We start from the raw sequence: 25,141 nt of genomic DNA on the forward strand, positions 1-25,141 counted from the left end.
GCACCAATATTCAGCCTATTGACAAATTGGTTTAAAGAACCAGATTAATTTGCTGCTTCGAAGGTCTTGTTTCCACATCTTCAAGGCCTTGTAGCTCAGTGGTTAGAGCACTGGTCTAGTAAACCAGTGGTAGTGAGTTCGATTCTCACCTGGGCCTTTCAGGGAATGTTTGGCTTAACGAACGGCCCACAGATTTCTGCTCATTCTACATTTTTACATCTGTGTTTAGGGTATGTGGGTGTAAATACTCACTACTCTGAAAGTTATGGTCATTGTAATTAACCAAATCAGAACCAGTTTAGTTTACTCTTTTGAAGGCCATGCTGCCACTAGCAGAAGGGCTTGTAGCTCAGCGGTTAGTAAACCAGGGGTCGTGAGTTTGATTCTCGCTGGGGCCTATCAAGGAATCATTGACTCGCCAAGTAAACTTCAGATGTTTGGTAGTACAGCATTGTTATGTCTATTTAGGGTCTCTGGGAGTAAATACTCACTCCTCTGAAAATTATGGTCATTGCAATTGACTGTCAAAAGCCAGAATCAGGTAAATTTGATGTTTTGAAGGTCACATTGCAACACCTGTAAATGTCTTTGTAGCTTAGTGGTTGGGACACTGATCTAGTAAACTAGGGGTCATGTGTTCTGGTCTCACTGTTGTCTTTCAAGGATCATTTGATTAACCTAATAAAGTGCAGATGTTTGCTAGTGCTACATTTTTACATCTGTGTTTAGGGTATCTCGGAGGAAATACTCCTCTGAAAGTTATGGTCATTGCAATTGACTGTCAAAAGCCAGAATCAGGTTACTTTGCTGTTTTGCCTTTCAAGGATTGGTTGACTAACCAGATGATGTGCAGATGACTGATGATACTGTGTTGTTCCTTCTGTATTTAGGGTCTGTGGTATAAAGATTGACCAAATACCGCTACCAATATTTAGCGTTCAAAGAACCACATTAATTTACTGCTTTGAAGGTAATGTCAAGTTACCAAGGACTTGTAGCTCAGTGGTCAGATTCCTGGTCTGGTAAACCAGGGGTTGTGAGTTCAATTCTCACTGAGGCCTTCCAGAACCAGGTAAATTTGCTGTTTTGCCTTTGACGGATTTGTTGACTAACCAGATTATGTGAAAATGATTGATAATACTGTGTTATTCCTTCGGTATTTCGTGTCTGTGGGATAGAAATCGACTGATTTGGCACCAATATTCAGCATTTTGACAAATTGGTTTAAAGAACCAGATTAATTTGCTGCTTCGAAGGTCTTGTTTCCACGTCTTCAAGTCCTTGTATCTCAGTGGTTGGAGCACTGCTCTAGTAAACCAAGGGTAGTGAGTTTGATTCTCACCTGGGCCTTTCAGGGGATGTTTGGCTTAACGAACAGCCCACATATTTTTGCTAATACTACATTTTTACGTCTGTGTTTAGGGTATGTGGGTGTAAATACTCACTACTCAGTAAGTTGTGGTCATTGTAATCCAGTAAAGGACGACCCAGGTTAATTTGCTGTTTTAAAGGCCATGTTGCTGCAATCGCAAGTCCTCGTAGCTTACTGGTAAGAGCACTGATCTTGCAAACCAGGGGTCCTCAGTTCAATTCTTACTGGGGCCTTTCAAGGAGTCATATCCTTACCAAATGAACTGCATATATTTGCTAATCGTTTGTTGTTATGTGTGTAGTTAGGGTCTCTAGGACTTAATATCCTCATCACTATTCTGATAGGTATGGTCAATTTCACCGCAGAACCAGGTTAATTTGCTGTTTGTGATTACAGCACTGGTCTAGTAAACCAGAGGTCATGAATTTGATTCTTACCTGACCTTTTCAGGTATTCCTTGACTAAACCGATGAACTGCAGATTTGTCGTACTACTACATATTTATGTCTGCGTTCAGGGCATTTTGACAAAATGGTTCACAGAACCAGTTTAGTTTGCGCTGGTCTAATAAACCAGGGGTCGTGAGTTCAACTCTCACCTAGGCATTTCAGGAATTGTTTGACTAAGCTAATAAACTGTAGATGTTTGGTAGTGCTTTTGCATTTTTGGGTATCTAGGAGTTAATACTACCTACTCTAATAGCTACTGGCACGCCAGAACCAGCTCAATTTGCTGTTTTAAAGACCACGGTGTTGTGACAAGGCTGCGTAGCTCAGTGGTTAGAGCACTGGTCTCGTAAACCATGGGTCGTGAGTTCAATTCTCACTGCGGCCTTCCAAGGATTCTTTGACTCATCAAATGAACTGCAGATAGTTTGTAGTGCTGCATTGTTCTACCTCTATTTAGTGTCTCTGGGAGTTAATACTCACTACTATAAATGGTATGGTCAATGTAATTGGCTAAAACAGAACCATCTTAATATGCCTTCTAGCTCAGTGATTAGAGCACTGGTCTAGTAAACCAAATGTCATGAGTAATGTAATCCGTTCTTAGGGTATCTGGGAGTAAATACTCACTACTCTGAACGTTATGGTCATTGCAATTGACTGTCAAAAGCCAGAATCAGGTTACTTTGCTGTTTTGCCTTTCAAGGATTGGTTGACTAACCAGATGATGTGCAGATGACTGATGATACTGTGTTGTTCCTTCTGTATTTAGGGTCTGTGGGATAGAGATTGACCGATTACCGCTACCAATATTCAGCGTTCAAAGAACCAGATTAATTTGCTGCTTTGAAGGTAAGGTCAAGTCTCCAAGGCCTTGTAGCTCAGTGGTTAGAGCACTGGTCTAGTAAACCAGGGGTCGTGAGTTCAATTCTCACTGAGGCCTTTCAAAACCAGAACCAGGTTAGTTTTCTGTTTTGCCTTTCAATGATTTGTTGACTAACCAGATTATGTGCAAATGATTGATAATACTGTGTTATTCCTTCGGTATTTCGTGTATGTGGGATAGAGATCGTCTGATTTGGCACGAATATTCAGCATTTTGACACATTAGTTTAAAGAACCAGATTAATTTGATGCTTTGAAGGTCTTATTTCTACACCATCAAGGCCTTGTATCTCAGTGGTTAGAGCACTGGTCTAGTAAACCAGGGGTAGTGAGTTCGATTCTCACCTGGGCCTTTCAGGGGATGTTTGGTTTAACGAACGGCCCACAGATTTCTGCTAATTCTACATTTTTACATCTGTGTTAAGGGTATGTGGGTGTAAATACTCACTACTCTGAAAGTTATGATCATTGTAATTAACCAAATCAGAACCAGTTTAGTTTACTCTTTTAAAGGCCATGCTGCCACTAGCAGAAGGGCTTGTAGCTCAGCGTTTAGTAAACCAGGGGTCGTGAGTTTGATTCTCGCTGGGGCCTATCAAGGAATCATTGACTCGCCAAATAAACTTCAGATGTTTGGTAGTACAGCATTGTTATGTCTATTTAGGGTCTCTGGGAGTAAATACTCTCTCCTCTGAAAATTATGGTCATTGCAATTGACTGTCAAAAGCCAGAATCAGGTAAATTTGATGTTTTGAAGGTCACATCGCAACACCTGTAAATGTCTTTGTAGCACAGTGGTTGGGACACTGATCTATTAAACTAGGGGTCATGTGTTCTGTTCTTACTGTTGTCTTTCAAGGATCATTTGATTAACCTAATAAAGTGCAGATGTTTGCTAGTGCTACATTTTTACATCTGTGTTTAGGGTATCTCGGAGGAAATACTCCTCTGAAAGTTATGGTCATTGCAATTGACTGTCAAAAGCCAGAATCAGGTTACTTTGCTGTTTTGCCTTTCAAGGATTGGTTGACTAACCAGATTATGTGCAGATGACTGATGATACTGTGTTGTTCCTTCTGTATTTAGGGTCTGTGGGATAGAGATTCACCAAATACCGCTACCAATATTTAGCGTTCAAAGAACCACATTAATTTACTGCTTTGAAGGTAAGGTCATGTGTCCAAGTCCTTGTAGCTCAGTGGTTAGAGCACTGGTCTAGTAAACCAGTTGTCGTGAGTTCAATTCTCACCGAGGCCTTTCAAAACCAAAACCAGATTAGTTTTCTGTTTTGCCTTTCAAGGATTTGTTGACTAACCAGATTATGTGCAAATGATTGATAATACTGTGTTATTCCTTCGGTATTTCATGTCTGTGGGATAGAGATCGACTGATTTGGCACCAATCTTCAGCATTTTGACAAATTGGTTTAAAGAACCAGATTAATTTGATGCTTTGAAGGTCTTGTTTATACGCCTCCAAGACCTTGTAGCTCAGTGGTTAGAGCGCTGGTCTAGTAAACCAGGGGTAGTGATTTGTATTCTCACCTGGGCCTTTCAGGGGATGTTTTGCTTAACGTACGGCCCACAGATTTCTTCTATTATTACATTTTTAAATCTGTGTTTAGGGTATCTCAGAGGAAATACTCACTCCTCTGAAAGTTATGGTCATTGCAATTGACTATCAAAAGCCAGAATCAGGTTACTTTGCTGTTTTGTCTTTCAAGGATTGGTTGACTAACCAGATGATGTGCAGATGACTGATGATACTGTGTTTGTTCCTTCTGTATTTAGGGTCTGTGGGATAGAGATTGACCAAATACCGCTACCAATATTTAGCGTTCAAAGAAACACATTAATTTACTGCTTTGAACACCGCAGAACCAGGTTAGTTTGCTGTTTGTGATTACAGCACTGGTCTAGTAAACCAGAGGTCATGAATTTGATTCTTACCTGGCCTTTTCAGGGATTCCTTGACTAAACCGATGAACTGCAGATTTGTCGTTCTACTACATATTTATGTCTGCGTTCAGGGCATTTTGACAAAATGGTTCACAGAACCAGTTTAGTTTGCGCTGGTCTAATAAACCAGGGGTTGTGAGTTCAACTCTCACCTAGGCATTTCAGGAATTGTTTGACTAAGCTAATAAACTGTAGATGTTTCGTAGTGCTTTTGCGTTTTGGGTATCTAGGAAATAATACTACCTACTCAAAAAGCTACTGGCACGCCAGAACCGGCTCAATTTGCTGTTTTAAAGACCACGGTGTTGTGACAAGGCTGCGTAGCTCTGTGGTTAGAGCACTGGTCTCGTAAACCAGGGGTCGTGAGTTCAATTCTCACTGCGGCCTTCCAAGGATTCTTTGACTCATCAAATGAACTGCAGATAGTTTGTAGTGCTGCATTTTTCTACCTGTATTTAGTGTCTCTGGGAGTTAATACTCACTACTATAAATGGTATGGTCAATGTAATTGGCTAAAACAGAACCATCTTAATTTGCCTTGTAGCTCAGTGATTAGAGCACTGGTCTAGTAAACCAGATGTCATGAGTAATGTAATCCGTTCTTAGGGTATCTGGGAGTAAATACTCACTACTCTGAACGTTATGGTCATTGCAATTGACTGTCAAAAGCCAGAATCAGGTTACTTTGCTGTTTTGCCTTTCAAGGATTGGTTGACTAACCAGATGATGTGCAGATGACTGATGATACTGTGTTGTTCCTTCTGTATTTAGGGTCTGTGGGATAGAGATTGACCGATTACCGCTACCAATATTCAGTGTTCAAAGAACCAGATTAATTTGCTGCTTTGAAGGTAAGGTCAAGTCTCCAAAGCCTTGTAGCTCAGTGGTTAGAGCACTGGTCTAGTTAACCAGGGGTTGTGAGTTCAATTCTCACTGAGGCCTTTCAAAACCAGAACCAGGTGAATTTGCTGTTTTGCCTTTGAAGGATTTGTTGACTAACCAGATTATGTGAAAATGATTGATAATACTCTGTTATTCCTTCGGTATTTCGTGTCTGTGGGATACAAATCGACTGATTTGGCACCAATATTCAGCATTTTGACAAATTGGTTTACAGAACCAGATTAATTTGCTGCTTCGAAGGTCTTGTTTCCACGTCTTCAAGGCCTTGTATCTCAGTGATTGGAGCACTGCTCTAGTAAACCAGGGGTAGTGAGTTTGATTCTCACCTGGGCCTTTCAGGGGATGTTTGGCTTAACGAACGGCCCACAGATTTTTGCTAATACTACATTTTTACGTCTGTGTTTAGGGTATGTGGGTGTAAATACTCACTACTCAGTAAATTGTGGTCATTGTAATCCAGTAAAGGACGACCCAGGTTAATTTGCTGTTTTAAAGGCCATGTTGCTGCAATCGCAAGTCCTCGTAGCTTAGTGGTAAGAGCACTGATCTTGCAAACCAGGGGTCCTGAGTTCAATTCTTACTGGGGCCTTTCAAGGAGTCATAGCCTTACCAAATGAACGGCATATATTTGCTAGTAGTTTGTTGTTATGTGTGTAGTTAGGGTCTCTCGGACTTAATATCCTCATCACTACTCTGATAGGTATGGTCAATTTCACCGCAGAACCAGGTTAATTTGCTGTTTGTGATTACAGCACTGGTCTAGTAAACCAGAGGTCATGAATTTTATTCTTACCTGGACTTTTCAGGGATTCCTTGACTAAACCGATGAACTGCAGATTTGTCGTACTACTACATATTTATGTCTGCGTTCAGGGCATTTTGACAAAATGGTTCACAGAACCAGTTTAGTTTGCGCTGGTCTAATAAACCAGGGGTCGTGAGTTCAACTCTCACCTAGGCATTTCAGGAATTGTTTGACTAAGCTAATAAACTGTAGATGTTTGGTAGTGCTTTTGTGTTTTGGGTATCTAGGAGTTGATACTACCTACTCTAATAGCTATTGGCACGCCAGAACCAGCTCAATTTGCTGTTTTAAAGACAGTGGTGTTGTGACAATGCTGCGTAGCTCAGTGGTTAGAGCACTGGTCTCGGAAACCAGGGGTCGTGCGTTCAATTCTCACTGAGGCCTTCCAGACCCAGGTAAATTTGCTGTTTTGCCTTTGAAGGATTTGTTGACTAACCAGATTATGTGAAAATGATTGATAATATTGTGTTATTCCTTCGGTAGTTCGTGTCTGTTGGATAAGAATCGACTGATTTGGCACCAATATTCAGCATTTTGACAAATTGGTTTAAAGAACCAGATTAATTTGCTGCTTCGAAGGTCTTGTTTCCACGTCTTCAAGGCCTTGTATCTCAGTGGTTGGAGCACTGCTCTAGTAAACCAAGGGTAGTGAGTTTGATTCTCACCTGGGCCTTTCAGGGGATGTTTGGCTTAACGAACGGCCCACAGATTTTTGCTAATACTACATTTTTACGTCTGTGTTTAGGGTATGTGGGTGTAAATACTCACTACTCAGTAAATTGTGGTCATTGTAATCCAGTAAAGGACGACCCAGGTTAATTTGCTGTTTTAAAGGCCATGTTGCTGCAATCGCAAGTCCTCGTAGCTTAGTGTTAAGAGCACTGATCTTGCAAACCAGGGGTCCTGAGTTCAATTCTTACTGGGGCCTTTCAAGGAGTCATAACCTTACCAAATGAACTGCATATATTTGCTAATAGTTTGTTGTTATGTGTGTAGTTAGGGTCTCTAGGACTTAATATCCTCCTCACTACTCTGATAGGTATGGTCAATTTCACCGCAGAACCAGGTTAATTTGCTGTTTGTGATTACAGCACTGGTCTAGTAAACCAGAGGTCATGAATTTGATTCTTACCTGGCCTTTTCAGGGATTCCTTGACTAAACCGATGAACTGCAGATTTGTCGTACTACTACATATTTATGTCTGCGTTCAGGGCATTTTGACAAAATGGTTCACAGAACCAGTTTAGTTTGCGCTGGTCTAATAAACCAGGGGTCGTGAGTTCAACTCTCACCTAGGCATTTCAGGAATTGTTTGACTAAGCTAATAAACTGTAGATGTTTGGTAGTGCTTTTGCGTTTTGGGTATCTAGGAGTTAATACTACCTATTCTAATAGCTACTGGCACGCCAGAACCAGCTCAATTTGCTGTTTTAAAGACCACGGTGTTGTGACAAGGCTGCGTAGCTCAGTGGTTAGAGCACTGGTCTTGTAAACCAGGGGTCGTGAGTTCAATTCTCACTGCGGCCTTCCAAGGATTCTTTGACTCATCAAATGAACTGCAGATAGTTTGTAGTGCTGCATTGTTCTACCTCTATTTAGTGTCTCTGGGAGTTAATACTCACTACTATAAATGGTATGGTCAATGTAATTGGCTAAAACAGAACCATCTTAATATGCCTTCTAGCTCAGTGATTAGAGCACTGGTCTAGTAAACCAAATGTCATGAGTAATGTAATCCGTTCTTAGGGTATCTGGGAGTAAATACTCACTACTCTGAACGTTATGGTCATTGCAATTGACTGTCAAAAGCCAGAATCAGGTTACTTTGCTGTTTTGCCTTTCAAGGATTGGTTGACTAACCAGATGATGTGCAGATGACTGATGATACTGTGTTGTTCCTTCTGTATTTAGGGTCTGTGGGATAGAGATTGACCGATTACCGCTACCAATATTCAGCGTTCAAAGAACCAGATTAATTTGCTGCTTTGAAGGTAAGGTCAAGTCTCCAAGGCCTTGTAGCTCAGTGGTTAGAGCACTGGTCTAGTAAACCAGGGGTCGTGAGTTCAATTCTCACTGAGGCCTTTCAAAACCAGAACCAGGTTAGTTTTCTGTTTTGCCTTTCAATGATTTGTTGACTAACCAGATTATGTGCAAATGATTGATAATACTGTGTTATTCCTTCGGTATTTCGTGTATGTGGGATAGAGATCGTCTGATTTGGCACGAATATTCAGCATTTTGACACATTAGTTTAAAGAACCAGATTAATTTGATGCTTCGAAGGTCTTGTTTCCACGTCTTCATGGCCTTGTAGCTCAGTGGTTAGAGCACTGGTCTAGTAAACCAGGGGTAGTGAGTTCGATTCTCACCTGGGCCTTTCAGGGGATGTTTGGCTTAACGAACGTGCAACCTGCAAATGATTGATAAATTCCTTCGGTATTTCGTGTCTGTGGGATAGAGATTGACCGATTCGGCACCAATATTTTGACAAATTGGTTTAAAGAACCAGATTAATTTGATGCTTTGAAGGTCTTGTTTGTACGCCTTCAAGACCTTGTAGCTCAGTGGTTAGAGCGCTGGTCTAGTAAACCAGGGGTAGTGAGTTTGATTCTCACCTGGGCCTTTCAGGGGATGTTTTGCTTAACGAACGGCCCACAGATTTCTTCTATTATTACATTTTTAAATCTGTGTTTAGGGTATCTCAGAGGAAATACTCACTCCTCTGAAAGTTATGGTCATTGCAATTGACTGTCAAAAGCCAGAATCAGGTTACTTTGCTGTTTTACCTTTCAAGGATTGGTTGACTAACCAGATGATGTGCAGATGACTGATGATACTGTGTTGTTCCTTCTGTATTTAGGGTCTGTGGTATAAAGATTGACCAAATACCGCTACCAATATTTAGCGTTCAAAGAACCACATTAATTTACTGCTTTGAAGGTAATGTCAAGTTGCCAAGGCCTTGTAGCTCAGTGGTCAGAGCCCTGGTCTAGTTAACCAGGTGACCTGAGTTCAATTCTCACTGAGGCCTTCCAAAACCAGGAGCAGGTAAATTTGCTTTTCTAACTTTGAAGGATTTGTTGACTAACCAGATTATGTGCCAATGATTGATAATACTGTGTTATTCCTTTGGTATTTCGTGTCTGTGGGATAGAAATCAACTTATTTGGCACCAATATTCAGCCTATTGACAAATTGGTTTAAAGAACCAGATTAATTTGCTGCTTCGAAGGTCTTGTTTCCACGTCTTCAAGGCCTTGTAGCTCAGTGGTTAGAGCACTGGTCTAGTAAACCAGGGGTAGTGAGTTCGATTCTCACCTGGGCCTTTCAGGGAATGTTTGGCTTAACGAACGGCCCACAGATTTCTGCTCATTCTACATTTTTACATCTGTGTTTAGGGTATGTGGGTGTAAATACTCACTACTCTGAAAGTTATGGTCATTGTAATTAACCAAATCAGAACCAGTTTAGTTTACTCTTTTGAAGGCCATGCTGCCACTAGCAGAAGGGCTTGTAGCTCAGCGGTTAGTAAACCAGGGGTCGTGAGTTTGATTCTCGCTGGGGCCTATCAAGGAATCATTGACTCGCCAAGTAAACTTCAGATGTTTGGTAGTACAGCATTGTTATGTCTATTTAGGGTCTCTGGGAGTAAATACTCACTCCTCTGAAAATTATGGTCATTGCAATTGACTGTCAAAAGCCAGAATCAGGTAAATTTGATGTTTTGAAGGTCACATTGCAACACCTGTAAATGTCTTTGTAGCTTAGTGGTTGGGACACTCATCTAGTAAACTAGGGGTCATGTGTTCTGGTCTCACTGTTGTCTTTCAAGGATCATTTGATTAACCTAATAAAGTGCAGATGTTTGCTAGTGCTACATTTTTACATCTGTGTTTAGGGTATCTCGGAGGAAATACTCCTCTGAAAGTTATGGTCATTGCAATTGACTGTCAAAAGCCAGAATCAGGTTACTTTGCTGTTTTGCCTTTCAAGGATTGGTTGACTAACCAGATGATGTGCAGATGACTGATGATACTGTGTTGTTCCTTCTGTATTTAGGGTCTGTGGGATAGAGATTGACCAAATACCGCGACCAATATTTAGCGTTCAAAGAACCACATTAATTTACTGCTTTGAAGGTAATGTCAAGTTACCAAGGCCTTTTAGCTCAGTGGTCAGAGCCCTGGTCTAGTAAACCAGCGGTCGTGAGTTCAATTCTCACTGAGGCCTTCCAGAACCAGGTAAATTTGCTGTTTTGCCTTTGAAGGATTTGTTGACTAACCAGATTATGTGAAAATGATTGATAATACTCTGTTATTCCTTCGGTATTTCGTGTCTGTGGGATAGAAATCGACTGATTTGGCACCAATATTCAGCATTTTGACAAATTGGTTTAAAGAACCAGATTAATTTGCTGCTTCGAAGGTCTTGTTTCCACGTCTTCAAGTCCTTGTATCTCAGTGGTTGGAGCACTGCTCTCGTAAACCAAGGGTAGTGAGTTTGATTCTCACCTGGGCCTTTCAGGGGATGTTTGGCTTAACGAACAGCCCACATATTTTTGCTAATACTACATTTTTGCGTCTGTGTTTAGGGTATGTGGGTGTAAATACTCACTACTCAGTAAGTTGTGGTCATTGTAATCCAGTAAAGGACGACCCAGGTTAATTTGCTGTTTTAAAGGCCATGTTGCTGCAATCGCAAGTCCTCGTAGCTTACTGGTAAGAGCACTGATCTTGCAAACCAGGGGTCCTGAGTTCAATTCTTACTGGGGCCTTTCAAGGAGTCATATCCTTAACAAATGAACTGCATATATTTGCTAATCGTTTGTTGTTATGTGTGTAGTTAGGGTCTCTAGGACTTAATATCCTCATCACTATTCTGATAGGTATGGTCAATTTCACCGCAGAACCAGGTTAATTTGCTGTTTGTGATTACAGCACTGGTCTAGTAAACCAGAGGTCATGAATTTGATTCTTACCTGGCCTTTTCAGGGATTCCTTGACTAAACCGATGAACTGCAGATTTGTCGTACTACTACATATTTATGTCTGCGTTCAGGGCATTTTGACAAAATGGTTCACAGAACCAGTTTAGTTTGCGCTGGTCTAATAAACCAGGGGTCGTGAGTTCAACTCTCACCTAGGCATTTCAGGAATTGTTTGGCTAAGCTAATAAACTGTAGATGTTTGGTAGTGCTTTTGTGTTTTGGGTATCTAGGAGTTAATACTACCTACTCTAATAGCTACTGGCACGCCAGAACCAGCTCAATTTGCTGTTTTAAAGACCACGGTGTTGTGACAAGGCTGTGTAGCTCAGTGGTTAGAGCACTGGTCTCGTAAACCAGGGGTCGTGAGTTCAATTCTCACTGCGGCCTTCCAAGGATTCTTTGACTCATCAAATGAACTGCAGATAGTTTGTAGTGCTGCATTGTTCTACCTGTATTTAGTGTCTCTGGGAGTTAATACTCACTACTATAAATGTTATGGTCAATGTAATTGGCTAAAACAGAACCATCTTAATTTGCCTTGTAGCTCAGTGATTAGAGCACTGGTCTAGTAAACCAGATGTCATGAGTAATGTTATCCGTTCTTAGGGTATCTGGGAGTAAATACTCACTACTCTGAACGTTATGGTCATTGCAATTGACTGTCAAAAGCCAGAATCAGGTTACTTTGCTGTTTTGCCTTTCAAGGATTGGTTGACTAACCAGATGATGTGCAGATGACTGATGATACTGTGTTGTTCCTTCTGTATTTAGGGTCTGTGGGATAGAGATTGACCGATTACCGCTACCAATATTCAGCGTTCAAAGAACCAGATTAATTTGCTGCTTTGAAGGTAAGGTCAAGTCTCCAAGGCCTTGTAGCTCAGTGGTTAGAGCACTGGTCTAGTAAACCAGGGGTCGTGAGTTCAATTCTCACTGAGGCCTTTCAAAACCAGAACCAGGTTAGTTTTCTGTTTTGCCTTTCAATGATTTGTTGACTAACCAGATTATGTGCAAATGATTGATAATACTGTGTTATTCCTTCGGTATTTCGTGTATGTGGGATAGAGATCGTCTGATTTGGCACGAATATTCAGCATTTTGACACATTAGTTTAAAGAACCAGATTAATTTGATGCTTCGAAGGTCTTGTTTCCACGTCTTCATGGCCTTGTAGCTCAGTGGTTAGAGCACTGGTCTAGTAAACCAGGGGTAGTGAGTTCGATTCTCACCTGGGCCTTTCAGGGGATGTTTGGCTTAACGAACGTGCAACCTGCAAATGATTGATAAATTCCTTCGGTATTTCGTGTCTGTGGGATAGAGATTGACCGATTCGGCACCAATATTTTGACAAATTGGTTTAAAGAACCAGATTAATTTGATGCTTTGAAGGTCTTGTTTGTACGCCTTCAAGACCTTGTAGCTCAGTGGTTAGAGCGCTGGTCTAGTAAACCAGGGGTAGTGAGTTTGATTCTCACCTGGGCCTTTCAGGGGATGTTTTGCTTAACGAACGGCCCACAGATTTCTTCTATTATTACATTTTTAAATCTGTGTTTAGGGTATCTCAGAGGAAATACTCACTCCTCTGAAAGTTATGGTCATTGCAATTGACTGTCAAAAGCCAGAATCAGGTTACTTTGCTGTTTTACCTTTCAAGGATTGGTTGACTAACCAGATGATGTGCAGATGACTGATGATACTGTGTTGTTCCTTCTGTATTTAGGGTCTGTGGTATAAAGATTGACCAAATACCGCTACCAATATTTAGCGTTCAAAGAACCACATTAATTTACTGCTTTGAAGGTAATGTCAAGTTGCCAAGGCCTTGTAGCTCAGTGGTCAGAGCCCTGGTCTAGTTAACCAGGTGACCTGAGTTCAATTCTCACTGAGGCCTTCCAAAACCAGGAGCAGGTAAATTTGCTTTTCTAACTTTGAAGGATTTGTTGACTAACCAGATTATGTGCCAATGATTGATAATACTGTGTTATTCCTTTGGTATTTCGTGTCTGTGGGATAGAAATCAACTTATTTGGCACCAATATTCAGCCTATTGACAAATTGGTTTAAAGAACCAGATTAATTTGCTGCTTCGAAGGTCTTGTTTCCACGTCTTCAAGGCCTTGTAGCTCAGTGGTTAGAGCACTGGTCTAGTAAACCAGGGGTAGTGAGTTCGATTCTCACCTGGGCCTTTCAGGGAATGTTTGGCTTAACGAACGGCCCACAGATTTCTGCTCATTCTACATTTTTACATCTGTGTTTAGGGTATGTGGGTGTAAATACTCACTACTCTGAAAGTTATGGTCATTGTAATTAACCAAATCAGAACCAGTTTAGTTTACTCTTTTGAAGGCCATGCTGCCACTAGCAGAAGGGCTTGTAGCTCAGCGGTTAGTAAACCAGGGGTCGTGAGTTTGATTCTCGCTGGGGCCTATTAAGGAATCATTGACTCGCCAAGTAAACTTCAGATGTTTGGTAGTACAGCATTGTTATGTCTATTTAGGGTCTCTGGGAGTAAATACTCACTCCTCTGAAAATTATGGTCATTGCAATTGACTGTCAAAAGCCAGAATCAGGTAAATTTGATGTTTTGAAGGTCACATTGCAACATCTGTAAATGTCTTTGTAGCTTAGTGGTTGGGACACTGATCTAGTAAACTAGGGGTCATGTGTTCTGGTCTCACTGTTGTCTTTCAAGGATCATTTGATTAACCTAATAAAGTGCAGATGTTTGCTAGTGCTACATTTTTACATCTGTGTTTAGGGTATCTCGGAGGAAATACTCCTCTGAAAGTTATGGTCATTGCAATTGACTGTCAAAAGCCAGAATCAGGTTACTTTGCTGTTTTGCCTTTCAAGGATTGGTTGACTAACCAGATGATGTGCAGATGACTGATGATACTGTGTTGTTCCTTCTGTATTTAGGGTCTGTGGGATAGAGATTGACCAAATACCGCGACCAATATTTAGCGTTCAAAGAACCACATTAATTTACTGCTTTGAAGGTAATGTCAAGTTACCAAGGCCTTTTAGCTCAGTGGTCAGAGCCCTGGTCTAGTAAACCAGCGGTCGTGAGTTCAATTCTCACTGAGGCCTTCCAGAACCAGGTAAATTTGCTGTTTTGCCTTTGAAGGATTTGTTGACTAACCAGATTATGTGAAAATGATTGATAATACTCTGTTATTCCTTCGGTATTTCGTGTCTGTGGGATAGAAATCGACTGATTTGGCACCAATATTCAGCATTTTGACAAATTGGTTTAAAGAACCAGATTAATTTGCTGCTTCGAAGGTCTTGTTTCCACGTCTTCAAGTCCTTGTATCTCAGTGGTTGGAGCACTGCTCTCGTAAACCAAGGGTAGTGAGTTTGATTCTCACCTGGGCCTTTCAGGGGATGTTTGGCTTAACGAACAGCCCACATATTTTTGCTAATACTACATTTTTGCGTCTGTGTTTAGGGTATGTGGGTGTAAATACTCACTACTCAGTAAGTTGTGGTCATTGTAATCCAGTAAAGGACGACCCAGGTTAATTTGCTGTTTTAAAGGCCATGTTGCTGCAATCGCAAGTCCTCGTAGCTTACTGGTAAGAGCACTGATCTTGCAAACCAGGGGTCCTGAGTTCAATTCTTACTGGGGCCTTTCAAGGAGTCATATCCTTACCAAATGAACTGCATATATTTGCTAATCGTTTGTTGTTATGTGTGTAGTTAGGGTCTCTAGGACTTAATATCCTCATCACTATTCTGATAGGTATGGTCAATTTCACCGCAGAACCAGGTTAATTTGCTGTTTGTGATTACAGCACTGGTCTAGTAAACCAGAGGTCATGAATTTGATTCTTACCTGGCCTTTTCAGGGATTCCTTGACTAAACCGATGAACTGCAGATTTGTCGTACTACTACATATTTATGTCTGCGTTCAGGGCATTTTGACAAAATGGTTCACAGAACCAGTTTAGTTTGCGCTGGTCTAATAAACCAGGGGTCGTGAGTTCAACTCTCACCTAGGCATTTCAGGAATTGTTTGGCTAAGCTAATAAACTGTAGATGTTTGGTAGTGCTTTTGTGTTTTGGGTATCTAGGAGTTAATACTACCTACTCTAATAGCTACTGGCACGCCAGAACCAGCTCAATTTGCTGTTTTAAAGACCACGGTGTTGTGACAAGGCTGTGTAGCTCAGTGGTTAGAGCACTGGTCTCGTAAACCAGGGGTCGTGAGTTCAATTCTCACTGCGGCCTTCCAAGGATTCTTTGACTCATCAAATGAACTGCAGATAGTTTGTAGTGCTGCATTGTTCTACCTGTATTTAGTGTCTCTGGGAGTTAATACTCACTACTATAAATGTTATGGTCAATGTAATTGGCTAAAACAGAACCATCTTAATTTGCCTTGTAGCTCAGTGATTAGAGCACTGGTCTAGTAAACCAGATGTCATGAGTAATGTTATCCGTTCTTAGGGTATCTGGGAGTAAATACTCACTACTCTGAACGTTATGGTCATTGCAATTGACTGTCAAATGCCAGAATCAGGTTACTTTGCTGTTTTGCCTTTCAAGGATTGGTTGACTAACCAGATGATGTGCAGATGACTGATGATACTGTGTTGTTCCTTCTGTATTTAGGGTCTGTGGGATAGAGATTGACCGATTACCGCTACCAATATTCAGCGTTCAAAGAACCAGATTAATTTGCTGCTTTGAAAGTAAGGTCAAGTCTCCAAGGCCTTGTAGCTCAGTGGTTAGAGCACTGGTCTAGTAAACCAGGGGTAGTGAGTTTGATTCTCACCTGGGCCTTTCAGGGGATGTTTGGCTTAACGAACTGCAACCTGCAAATGATTGATAAATTCCTTCGGTATTTCGTGTCTGTGGGATAGAGATCGACTGATTTGGCACCAATATTTTGACAAATTGGTTTAAAGAACCAGATTAATTTGATGCTTTGAAGGTCTTGTTTGTACGCCTTCAAGACCTTGTAGCTCAGTGGTTAGAGCGCTGGTCTAGTAAACCAGGGGTAGTGAGTTTGATTCTCACCTGGGCCTTTCAGGGGATGTTTTGCTTAACGCACGGCCCACAGATTTCTTCTATTATTACATTTTTAAATCTGTGTTTAGGGTATCTCAGAGGAAATACTCACTCCTCTGAAAGTTATGGTCATTGCAATTGACTGTCATAAGCCAGAATTAGGTTACTTTGCTGTTTTGCCTTTCAAGGATTTGGTTGACTAACCAGATGATGTGCAGATGACTGATGATACTGTGTTGTTCCTTCTGTATTTAGGGTCTGTGGGATAAAGATTGACCAAATACCGCTACCAATATTTAGCGTTCAAAGAACCACATTAATTTACTGCTTTGAAGGTAATGTCAAGTTACAAAGGACTTGTAACTCAGTGGTCAGATTCCTGGTCTAGTAAACCAGGGGTTGTGAGTTCAATTCTCACTGAGGCCTTCCAGAACCAGGTAAATTTGCTGTTTTGCCTTTGGCGGATTTGTTGACTAACCAGATTATGTGAAAATGATTGATAATACTGTGTTATTCCTTCGGTATTTCGTGTCTGTGGGATAGAGATCGACTGATTTGGCACCAATATTCAGCATTTTGACAAATTGGTTTAAAGAACCAGATTAATTTGATGCTTTGAAGGTGTTGTTTGTACACCGTCAAGACCTTGTAGCTCAGTGGTTAGAGCGCTGGTCTAGTAAACCAGGGGTAGTGACTTTGATTCTCACCTGGGCCTATCAGGGCATGTTTTGCTTAACGAACGGCCCACAGATTTCTTCTATTACTACATTTTTAAATCTGTGTTTTCAGCATTTTGACAAATTTGTTTAAAGAACCAGATTCATTTGCTGTTTTGAAGGTGTTGTTTCCACCCCTGCAAGGCCTTGTAGCTCAGTGGTTAGAGCATAGTGCTACATTTTTACATCTGTGTTTAGGGTATCTCGGAGGAAATACTCACTCACAAAGTTATGGTCATTGCAATTGACTGTCAAAAGGATTTTCAAGGATTGGTTGACGAACCAGATGATGTGCAGATGACTGATGATACTGTGTTGTTCCTTCTGTATTTAGGGTCTGTGGGATAGAGATTGACCGATTACTGCTACCAATATTCAGCGTTCAAAGAACCACATTAATTTGCTGCTTTGAAGGTAGCAACAAGTTACCAAGGCCTTGTAGCTCAGTGGTCAGAGCCCTGATCTAATAAACCAGGTGACCTGAGTTCAATTCTCACTGACGCCTTCCAAAACCAGGAGCAGGTAAATTTGCTTTTCTACCTTTGAAGGATTTGTTGACTAACCAGATTATGTGCAAATGATTGATAATACTGTGTTATTCCTTTGGTATTTCGTGTCTGTGGGATAGAAATCAACTTATTTGGCACCAATATTCAGCCTATTGACAAATTGGTTTAAAGAACCAGATTAATTTGCTGCTTCGAAGGTCTTGTTTCCACGTCTTCAAGTCCTTGTAGCTCAGTGGTTAGAGCACTGCTCTAGTAAACCAGGGGTAGTGAGTTCGATTCTCACCTGGGCCTTTCAGGGAATGTTTGGCTTAACGAACGGCCCACAGATTTCTGCTCATTCTACATTTTTACATCTGTGTTTAGGGTATGTGGGTGTAAATACTCACTACTCTGAAAGTTATGGTCATTGTAATTAACCAAATCAGAACCAGTTTAGTTTACTCTTTTGAAGGCCATGCTGCCACTAGCAGAAGGGCTTGTAGCTCAGCGGTTAGTAAACCAGGGGTCGTGAGTTTGATTCTCGCTGGGGCCTATCAAGGAATCATTGACTCGCCAAGTAAACTTCAGATGTTTGGTAGTACAGCATTGTTATGTCTATTTAGGGTCTCTGGGAGTAAATACTCACTCCTCTGAAAATTATGGTCATTGCAATTGACTGTCAAAAGCCAGAATCAGGTAAATTTGATGTTTTGAAGGTCACATTGCAACACCTGTAAATGTCTTTGTAGCTTAGTGGTTGGGACACTGATCTAGTAAACTAGGGGTCATGTGTTCTGGTCTCACTGTTGTCTTTCAAGGATCATTTGATTAACCTAATCAAGTGCAGATGTTTGCTAGTGCTACATTTTTACATCTGTGTTTAGGGTATCTCGGAGGAAATACTCCTCTGAAAGTTATGGTCATTGCAATTGACTGTCAAAAGCCAGAATCAGGTTACTTTGCTGTTTTGCCTTTCAAGGATTGGTTGACTAACCAGATGATGTGCAGATGACTGATGATACTGTGTTGTTCCTTCTGTATTTAGGGTCTGTGGTATAAAAATTGACCAAATACCGCTACCAATATTTAGCGTTCAAAGAACCACATTAATTTACTGCTTTGAAGGTAATGTCAAGTTACCAAGGACTTGTAGCTCAGTGGTCAGATTCCTGGTCTGGTAAACCAGGGGTTGTGAGTTCAATTCTCACTGAGGCCTTCCAGAACCAGGTAAATTTGCTGTTTTGCCTTTGACGGATTTGTTGACTAACCAGATTATGTGAAAATGATTGATAATACTGTGTTATTCCTTCGGTATTTCGTGTCTGTGGGATAGAAATCGACTGATTTGGCACCAATATTCAGCATTTTGACAAATTGGTTTAAAGAACCAGATTAATTTGCTGCTTCGAAGGTCTTGTTTCCACGTCTTCAAGTCCTTGTATCTCAGTGGTTGGAGCACTGCTCTAGTAAACCAAGGGTAGTGAGTTTGATTCTCACCTGGGCCTTTCAGGGGATGTTTGGCTTAACGAACAGCCCACATATTTTTGCTAATACTACATTTTTACGTCTGTGTTTAGGGTATGTGGGTGTAAATACTCACTACTCAGTAAGTTGTGGTCATTGTAATCCAGTAAAGGACGACCCAGGTTAATTTGCTGTTTTAAAGGCCATGTTGCTGCAATCGCAAGTCCTCGTAGCTTACTGGTAAGAGCACTGATCTTGCAAACCAGGGGTCCTCAGTTCAATTCTTACTGGGGCCTTTCAAGGAGTCATATCCTTACCAAATGAACTGCATATATTTGCTAATCGTTTGTTGTTATGTGTGTAGTTAGGGTCTCTAGGACTTAATATCCTCATCACTATTCTGATAGGTATGGTCAATTTCACCGCAGAACCAGGTTAATTTGCTGTTTGTGATTACAGCACTGGTCTAGTAAACCAGAGGTCATGAATTTGATTCTTACCTGACCTTTTCAGGTATTCCTTGACTAAACCGATGAACTGCAGATTTGTCGTACTACTACATATTTATGTCTGCGTTCAGGGCATTTTGACAAAATGGTTCACAGAACCAGTTTAGTTTGCGCTGGTCTAATAAACCAGGGGTCGTGAGTTCAACTCTCACCTAGGCATTTCAGGAATTGTTTGACTAAGCTAATAAACTGTAGATGTTTGGTAGTGCTTTTGCATTTTTGGGTATCTAGGAGTTAATACTACCTACTCTAATAGCTACTGGCACGCCAGAACCAGCTCAATTTGCTGTTTTAAAGACCACGGTGTTGTGACAAGGCTGCGTAGCTCAGTGGTTAGAGCACTGGTCTCGTAAACCAGGGGTCGTGAGTTCAATTCTCACTGCGGCCTTCCAAGGATTCTTTGACTCATCAAATGAACTGCAGATAGTTTGTAGTGCTGCATTGGTCTACCTGTATTTAGTGTCTCTGGGAGTTAATACTCACTACTATAAATGGTATGGTCAATGTAATTGGCTAAAACAGAACCATCTTAATTTGCCTTGTAGCTCAGTGATTAGAGCACTGGTCTAGTAAACCAGATGTCATGAGTAATGTTATCCGTTCTTAGGGTATCTGGGAGTAAATACTCACTACTCTGAACGTTATGGTCATTGCAATTGACTGTCAAATGCCAGAATCAGGTTACTTTGCTGTTTTGCCTTTCAAGGATTGGTTGACTAACCAGATGATGTGCAGATGACTGATGATACTGTGTTGTTCCTTCTGTATTTAGGGTCTGAGGGATAGAGATTGACCGATTACCGCTACCAATATTCAGCGTTCAAAGAACCAGATTAATTTGCTGCTTTGAAAGTAAGGTCAAGTCTCCAAGGCCTTGTAGCTCAGTGGTTAGAGCACTGGTCTAGTAAACCAGGGGTAGTGAGTTTGATTCTCACCTGGGCCTTTCAGGGGATGTTTGGCTTAACGAACTGCAACCTGCAAATGATTGAAAAATTCCTTCGGTATTTCGTGTCTGTGGGATAGAGATCGACTGATTTGGCACCAATATTTTGACAAATTGGTTTAAAGAACCAGATTAATTTGATGCTTTGAAGGTCTTGTTTGTACGCCTTCAAGACCTTGTAGCTCAGTGGTTAGAGCGCTGGTCTAGTAAACCAGGGGTAGTGAGTTTGATTCTCACCTGGGCCTTTCAGGGGATGTTTTGCTTAACGCACGGCCCACAGATTTCTTCTATTATTACATTTTTAAATCTGTGTTTAGGGTATCTCAGAGGAAATACTCACTCCTCTGAAAGTTATGGTCATTGCAATTGACTGTCATAAGCCAGAATTAGGTTACTTTGCTGTTTTGCCTTTCAAGGATTGGTTGACTAACCAGATGATGTGCAGATGACTGATGATACTGTGTTGTTCCTTCTGTATTTAGGGTCTGTGGGATAAAGATTGACCAAATACCGCTACCAATATTTAGCGTTCAAAGAACCACATTAATTTACTGCTTTGAAGGTAATGTCAAGTTACCAAGGACTTGTAGCTCAGTGGTCAGATTCCTGGTCTAGTAAACCAGGGGTTGTGAGTTCAATTCTCACTGAGGCCTTCCAGAACCAGGTAAATTTGCTGTTTTGCCTTTGGCGGATTTGTTGACTAACCAGATTATGTGAAAATGATTGATAATACTGTGTTATTCCTTCGGTATTTCGTGTCTGTGGAATAGAGATCGACTGATTTGGCACCAATATTCAGCATTTTGACAAATTGGTTTAAAGAACCAGATTAATTTGATGCTTTGAAGGTGTTGTTTGTACACCGTCAAGACCTTGTAGCTCAGTGGTTAGAGCGCTGGTCTAGTAAACCAGGGGTAGTGACTTTGATTCTCACCTGGGCCTATCAGGGCATGTTTTGCTTAACGAACGGCCCACAGATTTCTTCTATTACTACATTTTTAAATCTGTGTTTTCAGCATTTTGACAAATTTGTTTAAAGAACCAGATTCATTTGCTGTTTTGAAGGTGTTGTTTCCACCCCTGCAAGGCCTTGTAGCTCAGTGGTTAGAGCATAGTGCTACATTTTTACATCTGTGTTTAGGGTATCTCGGAGGAAATACTCACTCCTTTGAAAGTTATGGTCATTGCAATTGACTGTCAAAAGGATTTTCAAGGATTGGTTGACGAACCAGATGATGTGCAGATGACTGATGATACTGTGTTGTTCCTTCTGTATTCAGGGTCTGTGGGATAGAGATTGACCGATTACTGCTACCAATATTCAGCGTTCAAAGAACCACATTAATTTACTGCTTTGAAGGTAATGTCAAGTTACCAAGGCCTTTTAGCTCAGTGGTCAGAGCCCTGGTCTAGTAAACCAGCGGTCGTGAGTTCAATTCTCACTGAGGCCTTCCAGAACCAGGTAAATTTGCTGTTTTTCCTTTGAAGGATTTGTTGACTAACCAGATTATGTGAAAATGATTGATAATACTCTGTTATTCCTTCGGTATTTCGTGTCTGTGGGATAGAAATCGACTGATTTGGCACCAATATTCAGCATTTTGACAAATTGGTTTAAAGAACCAGATTAATTTGCTGCTTCGAAGGTCTTGTTTCCACGTCTTCAAGGCCTTGTATCTCAGTGGTTGGAGCACTGCTCTAGTAAACCAAGGGTAGTGAGTTTGATTCTCACCTGGGCCTTTCAGGGGATGTTTGGCTTAACGAACGGCCCACAGATTTTTGCTAATACTACATTTTTACGTCTGTGTTTAGGGTATGTGGGTGTAAATACTCACTACTCAGTAAATTGTGGTCATTGTAATCCAGTTAAGGACGACCCAGGTTAATTTGCTGTTTTAAAGGCCATGTTGCTGCAATCGCAAGTCCTCGTAGCTTAGTGGTAAGAGCACTGATCTTGCAAACCAGGGGTCCTGAGTTCAATTCTTACTGGGGCCATTCAAGGAGTCATAGCCTTACCAAATGAACTGCATATATTTGCTAATAGTTTGTTGTTATGTGTGTAGTTAGGGTCTCGAGGACTTAATATCCTCCTCACTACTCTGATAGGTATGGTCAATTTCAAAGACCACGGTGTTGTGACAAGGCTGCGTAGCTCAGTGGTTAGAGCACTGGTCTCGTAAACCAGGGGTCGTGAGTTCAATTCTCACTGCGGCCTTCCAAGGATTCTTTGACTCATCAAATGAACTGCAGATAGTTTGTAGTGCTTCTTTGTTCTACCTGTATTTAGTGTCGCTGGGAGTTAATACTCACTACTATAAATGGTATGGTCAATGTAATTGGCTAAAACAGAACCATCTTAATTTGCCTTGTAGCTCAGTGATTAGAGCACTGGTCTAGTAAACCAGATGTCATGAGTAATGTAATCCGTTCTTAGGGTATCTGGGAGTAAAAACTCACTACTCTGAACGTTATGGTCATTGCAATTGACTGTCAAATGCCAGAATTAGGTTACTTTGCTGTTTTGCCTTTCAAGGATTGGTTGACTAACCAGATGATGTGCAGATGACTGATGATACTGTGTTTGTTCCTTCTGTATTTAGGGTCTGTGGGATAGAGATTGACCGATTACCGCTACCAATATTCAGCGTTCAAAGAACCAGATTAATTTGTTGCTTTGAAGGTAAGGTCAAGTCTCCAAGGCCTTGTAGCTCAGTGGTTAGAGCACTGGTCTAGTAAACCAGGGGTAGTGAGTTCGATTCTCACCTGGGCCTTTCAGGGGATGTTTGGCTTAACGAACGTGCAACTTGCAAATGATTGATAAATTCCTTCGGTATTTCGTGTCTGTGGGATAGAGATCGACCGATTCGGCACCAATATTTTGACAAATTGGTTTAAAGAACCAGATTAATTTGATGCTTTGAAGGTCTTGTTTGTACGCCTTCAAGACCTTGTAGCTCAGTGGTTAGAGCGCTGGTCTAGTAAACCAGGGGTAGTGAGTTTGATTCTCACCTGGGCCTTTCAGGGGATACTTTGCTTAACGAACGGCCCACAGATTTTTTCTATTATTACATTTTTAAATCTGTGTTTAGGGTATCTCAGAGGAAATACTCACTCCTCTGAAAGTTATGGTCATTGCAATTGACTGTCAAAAGCCAGAATCAGGTTACTTTGCTGTTTTGCCTTTCAAGGATTGGTTGACTAACCAGATGATGTGCAGATGACTGATGATACTGTGTTGTTCCTTCTGTATTTAGGGTCTGTGGTATAAAGATTGACCAAATACCGCTACCAATATTTAGCGTTCAAAGAACCACATTAATTTACTGCTTTGAAGGTAATGTCAAGTTACCAAGGACTTGTAGCTCAGTGGTCAGATTCCTGGTCTAGTAAACCAGGGGTTGTGAGTTCAATTCTCACTGAGGCCTTCCAGAACCAGGTAAATTTGCTGTTTTGCCTTTGACGGATTTGTTGACTAACCAGATTATGTGAAAATGATTGATAATACTGTGTTATTCCTTCGGTATTTCGTGTCTGTGGGATAGAAATCGACTGATTTGGCACCAATATTCAGCATTTTGACGAATTGGTTTAAAGAACCAGATTAATTTGCTGCTTGGAAGGTCTTGTTTCTACGTCTTCAAGTCCTTGTATCTCAGTGGTTGGAGCACTTCTCTCGTAAACCAAGGGTAGTGAGTTTGATTCTCACCTGGGCCTTTCAGGGGATGTTTGGCTTAACGAACAGCCCACATATTTTTGCTAATACTACATTTTTACGTCTGTGTTTAGGGTATGTGGGTGTAAATACTCACTACTCAGTAAGTTGTGGTCATTGTAATCCAGTAAAGGACGACCCAGGTTAATTTGCTGTTTTAAAGGCCATGTTGCTGCAATCGCAAGTCCTCGTAGTTTACTGGTAAGAGCACTGATCTTGCAAACCAGGGGTCCCGAGTTCAATTCTTACTGGGGCCTTTCAAGGAGTCATATCCTTACCAAATGAACTGCATATATTTGCTAATCGTTTGTTGTTATGTGTGTAGTTAGGGTCTCTAGGACTTAATATCCTCATCACTATTCTGATAGGTATGGTCAATTTCACCGCAGAACCAGATTAATTTGCTGTTTGTGATTACAGCACTGGTCTAGTAAACCAGAGGTCATGAATTTGATTTTTACCTGGCCTTTTCAGGGATTCCTTGACTAAACCGATGAACTGCAGATTTGTCGTACTACTACATATTTATGTCTGCGTTCAGGGCATTTTGACAAAATGGTTCACAGAACCAGTTTAGTTTGCGCTGGTCTAATAAACCAGGGGTCGTGAGTTCAACTCTCACCTAGGCATTTCAGGAATTGTTTGACTAAGCTAATAAACTGTAGATGTTTGGTAGTGCTTTTGCGTTTTGGGTATCTAGGAGTTAATACTACCTACTCTAATAGCTACTGGCACGCCAGAACCAGCTCAATTTGCTGTTTTAAAGACCACGGTGTTGTGACAAGGCTGCGTAGCTCAGTGGTTAGAGCACTGGTCTCGTAAACCAGGGGTCGTGAGTTCAATTCTCACTGCGGCCTTCCAAGGATTCTGTGACTCATCAAATGAACTGCAGATAGTTTGTAGTGCTGCATTGATCTACCTGTATTTAGTGTCTC

General features: G+C 41.1%; 33 non-coding genes across 33 annotated transcripts; all 33 read left to right on the forward strand.

Moving 5' to 3' along the window:
* The first annotated feature begins 84 nt into the window (after nt 1-84).
* trnat-agu (transfer RNA threonine (anticodon AGU)) lies at nt 85-157 on the forward strand. Its single transcript has one exon. It is a non-coding gene; the product is annotated as a tRNA-Thr (tRNA).
* A 1,976-nt stretch (nt 158-2,133) lies between these two features.
* On the forward strand, nt 2,134-2,206 carry trnat-cgu (transfer RNA threonine (anticodon CGU)). The gene has a single exon. It is a non-coding gene; the product is annotated as a tRNA-Thr (tRNA).
* Nucleotides 2,207-2,688: 482 nt separating this feature from the next.
* On the forward strand, nt 2,689-2,761 carry trnat-agu (transfer RNA threonine (anticodon AGU)). Its single transcript has one exon. It is a non-coding gene; the product is annotated as a tRNA-Thr (tRNA).
* Nucleotides 2,762-2,983: 222 nt separating this feature from the next.
* On the forward strand, nt 2,984-3,056 carry trnat-agu (transfer RNA threonine (anticodon AGU)). The gene has a single exon. It is a non-coding gene; the product is annotated as a tRNA-Thr (tRNA).
* An 831-nt stretch (nt 3,057-3,887) lies between these two features.
* Nucleotides 3,888-3,960, forward strand: trnat-agu (transfer RNA threonine (anticodon AGU)). Its single transcript has one exon. It is a non-coding gene; the product is annotated as a tRNA-Thr (tRNA).
* Nucleotides 3,961-4,975: 1,015 nt separating this feature from the next.
* On the forward strand, nt 4,976-5,048 carry trnat-cgu (transfer RNA threonine (anticodon CGU)). The gene has a single exon. It is a non-coding gene; the product is annotated as a tRNA-Thr (tRNA).
* Nucleotides 5,049-5,530: 482 nt separating this feature from the next.
* On the forward strand, nt 5,531-5,603 carry trnat-agu (transfer RNA threonine (anticodon AGU)). Its single transcript has one exon. It is a non-coding gene; the product is annotated as a tRNA-Thr (tRNA).
* Nucleotides 5,604-6,680: 1,077 nt separating this feature from the next.
* On the forward strand, nt 6,681-6,753 carry trnap-cgg (transfer RNA proline (anticodon CGG)). The gene has a single exon. It is a non-coding gene; the product is annotated as a tRNA-Pro (tRNA).
* Nucleotides 6,754-7,824: 1,071 nt separating this feature from the next.
* Nucleotides 7,825-7,897, forward strand: trnat-ugu (transfer RNA threonine (anticodon UGU)). The gene has a single exon. It is a non-coding gene; the product is annotated as a tRNA-Thr (tRNA).
* Nucleotides 7,898-8,379: 482 nt separating this feature from the next.
* trnat-agu (transfer RNA threonine (anticodon AGU)) lies at nt 8,380-8,452 on the forward strand. Its single transcript has one exon. It is a non-coding gene; the product is annotated as a tRNA-Thr (tRNA).
* Nucleotides 8,453-8,674: 222 nt separating this feature from the next.
* trnat-agu (transfer RNA threonine (anticodon AGU)) lies at nt 8,675-8,747 on the forward strand. Its single transcript has one exon. It is a non-coding gene; the product is annotated as a tRNA-Thr (tRNA).
* A 173-nt stretch (nt 8,748-8,920) lies between these two features.
* trnat-agu (transfer RNA threonine (anticodon AGU)) lies at nt 8,921-8,993 on the forward strand. Its single transcript has one exon. It is a non-coding gene; the product is annotated as a tRNA-Thr (tRNA).
* A 335-nt stretch (nt 8,994-9,328) lies between these two features.
* Nucleotides 9,329-9,401, forward strand: trnat-agu (transfer RNA threonine (anticodon AGU)). The gene has a single exon. It is a non-coding gene; the product is annotated as a tRNA-Thr (tRNA).
* A 222-nt stretch (nt 9,402-9,623) lies between these two features.
* Nucleotides 9,624-9,696, forward strand: trnat-agu (transfer RNA threonine (anticodon AGU)). The gene has a single exon. It is a non-coding gene; the product is annotated as a tRNA-Thr (tRNA).
* Nucleotides 9,697-10,527: 831 nt separating this feature from the next.
* trnat-agu (transfer RNA threonine (anticodon AGU)) lies at nt 10,528-10,600 on the forward strand. The gene has a single exon. It is a non-coding gene; the product is annotated as a tRNA-Thr (tRNA).
* A 1,071-nt stretch (nt 10,601-11,671) lies between these two features.
* On the forward strand, nt 11,672-11,744 carry trnat-cgu (transfer RNA threonine (anticodon CGU)). The gene has a single exon. It is a non-coding gene; the product is annotated as a tRNA-Thr (tRNA).
* Nucleotides 11,745-12,226: 482 nt separating this feature from the next.
* trnat-agu (transfer RNA threonine (anticodon AGU)) lies at nt 12,227-12,299 on the forward strand. Its single transcript has one exon. It is a non-coding gene; the product is annotated as a tRNA-Thr (tRNA).
* A 222-nt stretch (nt 12,300-12,521) lies between these two features.
* On the forward strand, nt 12,522-12,594 carry trnat-agu (transfer RNA threonine (anticodon AGU)). The gene has a single exon. It is a non-coding gene; the product is annotated as a tRNA-Thr (tRNA).
* A 173-nt stretch (nt 12,595-12,767) lies between these two features.
* Nucleotides 12,768-12,840, forward strand: trnat-agu (transfer RNA threonine (anticodon AGU)). Its single transcript has one exon. It is a non-coding gene; the product is annotated as a tRNA-Thr (tRNA).
* A 335-nt stretch (nt 12,841-13,175) lies between these two features.
* trnat-agu (transfer RNA threonine (anticodon AGU)) lies at nt 13,176-13,248 on the forward strand. The gene has a single exon. It is a non-coding gene; the product is annotated as a tRNA-Thr (tRNA).
* Nucleotides 13,249-13,470: 222 nt separating this feature from the next.
* Nucleotides 13,471-13,543, forward strand: trnat-agu (transfer RNA threonine (anticodon AGU)). Its single transcript has one exon. It is a non-coding gene; the product is annotated as a tRNA-Thr (tRNA).
* Nucleotides 13,544-14,374: 831 nt separating this feature from the next.
* trnat-agu (transfer RNA threonine (anticodon AGU)) lies at nt 14,375-14,447 on the forward strand. Its single transcript has one exon. It is a non-coding gene; the product is annotated as a tRNA-Thr (tRNA).
* Nucleotides 14,448-15,518: 1,071 nt separating this feature from the next.
* On the forward strand, nt 15,519-15,591 carry trnat-cgu (transfer RNA threonine (anticodon CGU)). Its single transcript has one exon. It is a non-coding gene; the product is annotated as a tRNA-Thr (tRNA).
* Nucleotides 15,592-16,073: 482 nt separating this feature from the next.
* trnat-agu (transfer RNA threonine (anticodon AGU)) lies at nt 16,074-16,146 on the forward strand. The gene has a single exon. It is a non-coding gene; the product is annotated as a tRNA-Thr (tRNA).
* Nucleotides 16,147-16,318: 172 nt separating this feature from the next.
* trnat-agu (transfer RNA threonine (anticodon AGU)) lies at nt 16,319-16,391 on the forward strand. Its single transcript has one exon. It is a non-coding gene; the product is annotated as a tRNA-Thr (tRNA).
* A 3,475-nt stretch (nt 16,392-19,866) lies between these two features.
* Nucleotides 19,867-19,939, forward strand: trnat-cgu (transfer RNA threonine (anticodon CGU)). The gene has a single exon. It is a non-coding gene; the product is annotated as a tRNA-Thr (tRNA).
* Nucleotides 19,940-20,421: 482 nt separating this feature from the next.
* trnat-agu (transfer RNA threonine (anticodon AGU)) lies at nt 20,422-20,494 on the forward strand. Its single transcript has one exon. It is a non-coding gene; the product is annotated as a tRNA-Thr (tRNA).
* A 172-nt stretch (nt 20,495-20,666) lies between these two features.
* On the forward strand, nt 20,667-20,739 carry trnat-agu (transfer RNA threonine (anticodon AGU)). Its single transcript has one exon. It is a non-coding gene; the product is annotated as a tRNA-Thr (tRNA).
* Nucleotides 20,740-21,872: 1,133 nt separating this feature from the next.
* Nucleotides 21,873-21,945, forward strand: trnat-agu (transfer RNA threonine (anticodon AGU)). The gene has a single exon. It is a non-coding gene; the product is annotated as a tRNA-Thr (tRNA).
* A 691-nt stretch (nt 21,946-22,636) lies between these two features.
* On the forward strand, nt 22,637-22,709 carry trnat-cgu (transfer RNA threonine (anticodon CGU)). The gene has a single exon. It is a non-coding gene; the product is annotated as a tRNA-Thr (tRNA).
* A 483-nt stretch (nt 22,710-23,192) lies between these two features.
* Nucleotides 23,193-23,265, forward strand: trnat-agu (transfer RNA threonine (anticodon AGU)). Its single transcript has one exon. It is a non-coding gene; the product is annotated as a tRNA-Thr (tRNA).
* Nucleotides 23,266-23,438: 173 nt separating this feature from the next.
* Nucleotides 23,439-23,511, forward strand: trnat-agu (transfer RNA threonine (anticodon AGU)). Its single transcript has one exon. It is a non-coding gene; the product is annotated as a tRNA-Thr (tRNA).
* Nucleotides 23,512-24,990: 1,479 nt separating this feature from the next.
* Nucleotides 24,991-25,063, forward strand: trnat-cgu (transfer RNA threonine (anticodon CGU)). The gene has a single exon. It is a non-coding gene; the product is annotated as a tRNA-Thr (tRNA).
* Nucleotides 25,064-25,141: the final 78 nt, after the last annotated feature.

This window comes from Vanacampus margaritifer, chromosome 13 (genome assembly GCF_051991255.1).
Source record: "Vanacampus margaritifer isolate UIUO_Vmar chromosome 13, RoL_Vmar_1.0, whole genome shotgun sequence".
Classification (NCBI taxonomy): domain Eukaryota; kingdom Metazoa; phylum Chordata; class Actinopteri; order Syngnathiformes; family Syngnathidae; genus Vanacampus; species Vanacampus margaritifer.